This window comes from Octopus bimaculoides, chromosome 1 (genome assembly GCF_001194135.2).
Source record: "Octopus bimaculoides isolate UCB-OBI-ISO-001 chromosome 1, ASM119413v2, whole genome shotgun sequence".
Taxonomy (NCBI): Eukaryota; Metazoa; Mollusca; class Cephalopoda; order Octopoda; family Octopodidae; genus Octopus; species Octopus bimaculoides.
This window is the reverse complement of record NC_068981.1, coordinates 79,219,762-79,225,422: the sequence shown is the minus strand read 5'-3', so window position 1 is coordinate 79,225,422 and position 5,661 is coordinate 79,219,762. Positions and strand designations below refer to the sequence as shown.

Genomic DNA, 5,661 nt, shown 5'->3' with positions numbered 1-5,661 from the left:
ATATATATATATAATGAATTATTCATTGTTCACTCAAGCTCTGTTTGCTGAATTAGTTGATGAGACATTTGTAAATCAATGGATTATTGTGACATAAACTTGAACAACATATATGTTATTCTTTAAGTGTTCTTAGTCAAATATCCAGCCAAAGGTAAGTAGTTACAGATCATAGGCTTTTCCTTGTCATATCCAATAAAAGGGTACTCATGGGTCAGGAGAAGTTTGATTTTTGAGTGTTTCTTCTTCAAGGAGTTTTACTGCATGTCTGTGGCACCTCATGCAAGTGTCTTCTACTATAGCCTTGTATGTGGATTTGGTAGATGGAAACTGGAAGAAGCTCATCATATATGTGTGTGTGTTTGTGTTTGTCCCCTACCACCGCTTAACAACTGGTATTGTTGTTTGTACATCCCTGTTCAGCAAAAAAAACCAAAAAAAAACCGACAGAATAAGTACCAGGCTTAAGAAAAAAGTGCAGTGGTTGATTCATTCAACTAAAAGATTCTTCAAGATGGTACTCCAGCATGACCACAGTCTCATGACTGAAACAAGTAAAAGATATATGTATTAAGGTTTTCTTATAAGAGTTTTCCATTGCTGTCAGCTAAAACCCAAAAACAACTACCTGCCCATGTTTGACAATGTCGATATGGAGGTTGCTTCATAAATATCTCTTTTTGGATTCTGTTTCACCATATGGCTTCTTGGAAAGTATCTTCTACTATGTAGCCTCAGTCCAACCAATTCCTCATGAGTAGAATTGGTTCACGGAAACTGTATGGAAAAACTCTAACAATTCTCTGGTCAGCCTGAGGCTATAGTAGAAGACACATGCTCAAGGTGCCATGCAGTAGGACTGAATGGAGAACCATGTAACTGGGAATCAAACTTCTTACCACACACCCACACACGCATGCACACACAATGGGCTTCTTTCAATTTCCATCTATTAGTGGTTGACATTTGGAAGGACATCCAACTGTAAAAAAAACCTGTCCAAAATTAACCTTGCCTGTGCTTGTGCCACATAAAAAGCACTAAGATGTGTGGTTGGTGTTAGGAAGGGGATCCAGCTGTAAAAATCCTGCCAAAACAGACACACAAGTCTGGTGCAGGCTTCTGCCTGGCCAGATCCTGTCAAACCATCCCACCCATGCCAGCATGGAAGGTGGATGTTAAACGATGACGACGATGATGATGATGAAATCCACTTACAAGGCTTTGGTCAGCCTGGGTATATAGTATGGGCCTGCAGGATGAATTCAACATTCTGATCATATTTGATTGTTGAGAAGCCGTGAATGGTATGTTTCCATTAGAGGCCTTCAGTTCTTTTCTAGCCTTGAGCAGAAAGAAACTGGTTACATTCAAGAAGTTGATAATCTCTGACTTGCTATGATTAGCAGTTAGAACCATGTCCACGATGTATCTTTTCCTGTCATATTAATGTTCCTGATGTGTCTGAAAGAGAAATTTGGTGTATATTGCATAACATTGTTAGGTCATCTTCCATTTATGGCTTGTTGAATATGTATTCATGAAAATAGGTGCATTGAACTTCTATACATATATATCAAACTATGTGTATATGTGTGTGCAAATATACATATATATATATATATATATATATATATATATATATATATATATATATATATATATATATATATACACACAATGATAGATTAATCTATTAGCATTAACATACTTATTAAGAGAATGACTGATATTAAGCCTGCTTGCATATTTTATTTAAAAAATAAAATGTTTCGATGGTGACCTGGATTTGTTGTATGATTGCCAAAATTTATGATTGAAACTGTACAAAGGGAGAAGAAAAAGAATGCAAATGCATTATAGTTATTAGTTTAACACTTCACATTTCTCTTTTTGTGTTCAGTTAAACAAATACCAATCTTATCATTTGTGTTAAGGCTGTGAGCTGACAGAATTGTTAGCACACTGGGCAAAATGCTTAGCAACATTTGCTCCATTTTCATGTTCTGAGTTCAAATGCTCCCAGGGCTGGCTTTGCCTTTTGTCCTTTGGGTGGGTGAGTGGGTGGGGGGTTGATAAAATGAATACCATTTGAACAAGGAGGTCAATTTAACCAACTTACCCCCTCCTTCAAACCTGCTGGTATTGTGGAAAACTTGAAATCGGTATTATCACCTGTGACTTTTGGTGATGGTCACATAGATTAGGTAGGTAAGTAACCATTCTGGATAAGTTTGGTCTTTGTTACAGAAGTGGAATGCAATCTAATATTGGTTGAGCAGCTTGCTGGTTGGATTGGTTTCTGGAAAGTTAACTGGAGTTACAGCCAGGGCTGGTGCTTGCACTAGGCAGATTAGGCAATTGCCTAATGGTAAAACCTAGTGGCACCATTCAAATTCTAAACAACATACACAGAGAGGGATTGGGGTAGGTAGGAGATGAGAGCATCATGTGGAAGATAGGACATATCTCTACAAATATTGGCAGCTGACAGATTTATTTGGTGACATAAATTATAACTTTTTGACATTTTTCAACTGGAGTAAAAAGAGTGATGACTGGAGAAAATAAATTGGTGAAGAGGGTATACATTTTAGTAGGGAGAAAGAACTGTACATTGTAGAATTGAAATAAGGAGAGGGGCACACAGAGTAGGAGTGGCAGAAGGGACTACTTCGTGTAGATCTTTGAAAAGAGGATGTACATTGTAGGAATGAAAGAACAGGGCCTACATTGTACATTTGGGAGAAAAAAGTGCTCACTGTAGGGCTGAGAAAAGGAGACACACATTGTAGGGCTAGCCTAAGGTCACCAAATACTTTGGTACCATCTGTGGGAGCATCTTGGATAGAAAGATAGGCTGTATGTAACAGTATGTTTTTCTTTCAATAAACTATGTAAGTAGAAAATCTTCAAGAGGTGTGCCATGCTAATGATTCTCTCCAAGTTATAGGATTTTATGCCAGCAGCATTGGTGGAATAAGAAAAGAAAGTTGTTGGAACCTGTTTTCTGAAAGAAGAGAGCAAAAGAATTTCAAATGCTAACACAAATATTTCTATTAGTATCAAAAAGATTTCAGCTACTTGTTAAAAAAGAATAGAAAGAAGTCTTAGCGGTGAATTATATTTATTAAAGTTAAAATAAAATATTTGGCTATTGAAAATAGAAAATTGCAATAAATTTATAAAATACAACAAAAGAGAATTAGCTGTAACGATGAGTGAAATTAGGCGTTCATATCTGGTTACTAAAAATAATTGTAACAAAATGTAATGGTATGATAAGAACTGTTAAATGAGAATTGGGCAACTGAACACCATGAAGTTGGTGGCTAGTAATAAGTTATAAGCTGACCAGAGACAAGGTTGCAGTAAAATATATAATACATTCAAAAGACTTATGACTGACAACTTGCAAATTGTGTAGATAGGCTTGCAGACAGTACTAACATAAAAATAAAAAGTAGACAGAAAAGAAAAGAGTGAAAGAGACAGCAAATGTTGGCATTGATATGTTAGTGATAAAGTTGAAATAATCGTTATGTTCATGTTTAACTGATGTGTTAGCAGCCTTTATTACCTGAAATAATTTTGTTTGTTATCATTGATTTGTTCAATTTTAAAATCCAGGATAGTTAAGTATCATCATCATCTGTCTATTTATCTAGTAATGTATCAATATTTCTCTCTTTCTCTCTCTCTCTCTCTCTCTCTCTGTATATCTGTCTCTCTATCTGACTTTGTCCTTTTATATATTTTTATGTCAGGCAATAACGACTAAAAAATATTTTAAAATAAATAAATAAATTGAAGTGAAAACTTATTCCATTGTATCTTTAGAATAATAGTTATAATGATCCATGTGCATGACCTGAATATATGACTTGGTTTCAGTTCCTAGTTAAAACAATTTCATACCACTTGTAGTGATTCTAATGCTCTTTAGAAAAGCTTAAACACTCTAACATCCATTATGTCTCCCTCAATAAATTTGAGAGGCTAAATAACTAATGTAACCATTGAGTCAAAGTAAGCTGTTAGCAAGTTGTCTACAACCTAGTTTAACTTACCAGCTGTAGTTATTTTACATGATACTAGTGCCATTGAGAAAGACATAAATGGCACACATTTTCATATCTCTTTTTTTTTAATTTTTAAACAAAGGCCTATTTATATATATAAATAAAAAAAAATCAGTATTTCGTGTTATTTCTATAACTTCTGGTCAGAAAGTATATACATACATACAGTGTATGCATTTGATTTAGCTTTTCTCAAGATTTTTACTCTTGGGAAACCTGTGAAATACATTTTATACTACAAGGAACCCCTACATAAAACTGATACATATTTATCAATCTTTTCTTTTCTTTTTCATAGATTTAATTTCCTAAGAGATTAAAATATAAAATTATCTTTGACAGGTTTAGGAAATTTCATCTTAAGGAAACTACTTTTATTCCGACTTCCCCTATAATTCTCCATTAAGAGATCATTTTTCCCTGTAGGATCACCTTACTATATGTGTACACCAGAGTTTCTCTTCTTTAGGGAACATGCCATGTGTTTCTTATTAAAATTACAAATATAGTATATGTACTTGCTTCGGCAGTACATATGCTAAAATTGGAATGATACAGAGAAGATTAGCATGGCCCCTGTGCATGGACGACATGCAAATTCATGAAGTGTTCCATATTTTTCTATAGGTGCAGGCATGGCTGTGTGGTAAGAAGCTTGCTTTTCAACCACATGGTTCTGGGTTCAGTCCCATTGTGCGGCACCTTGGGCAAGTATCTTCTACTATAGCCTTGGGGGCTACTGAAGCCTTGTGAGTGGATATGGTAGATGGAAACTGAAAGAAGCCTGTCAAATATATATATATATATATATATATATATATATATATGTATGTATATATAGGTGTTTGTACCTCCACTACCGCTTGGCAGCTGGTGTTGATGTGTTTATATCCCTGTAACTTAGTGGTTTGGCCAAAGAGATCGATAAAATAAGTACTCAGCTTTAAAAAGTGATACTGGGGTTGATTTATTCAACTAAAATTCTTCTAGATGGTGCCCTAGTATGGCCATAGTCAAATGACTGAAACAAGTAAAAGGTAAAAGCTAAGTTAAACTCACACAAAAGTGACTGGAAAATGCATTTGCATGTAATTCTTGGAACCCCAAATAGTCTTTCATGGAACCCTTGGGTTGCATATCCCCATTCCCATCAGTTAGAAAACCTACTCACAAAATGTATATATGCATGGTAAGGTATATAACAGAAATATAGTAGACCAACAACGATCTAGTATTGTAAACTCAGATAAAAATGACTGACAAATCCAATCCCTATGAAATTTTAGTAAAGCACCAGACTAGATAAATTTAATAGTGTATAAAGGATCGTGGGTAAGGCCAAAATAATGCAAAGTAAATGCAAAGTAAATCACAAGAAAACAAATATATGAATTAATGTAGACTTACCTTGTATTCAATATTTTGGAGTTATGACCCCATTTGAGTGGCTGTGTGGTAAGTAGCTTGCTTACCAGCCACATGGTTCCGGGTTCAGTCCCACTGCATGGCACCTTGGGCAAGTGTCTTCTAATATAGCCTCGGGCCGACCAAAGCCTTGTGAGTGGATTTGGTAGATGGA

At 35.2% G+C, this 5,661-nt stretch overlaps 1 protein-coding gene and 1 non-coding gene across 4 annotated transcripts in view; both read left to right on the top strand.

Moving 5' to 3' along the window:
- Nucleotides 1-5,661, top strand: part of LOC106874915 (transmembrane protein 164) — a 74,404-nt gene that overhangs the window by 36,630 nt on the left and 32,113 nt on the right. The gene's annotated exons all lie outside the window — the stretch shown is intronic.
- LOC128250087 (U6 spliceosomal RNA) lies at nucleotides 4,597-4,703 on the top strand. The gene has a single exon (XR_008266211.1). It is a non-coding gene; the product is annotated as a U6 spliceosomal RNA (small nuclear RNA).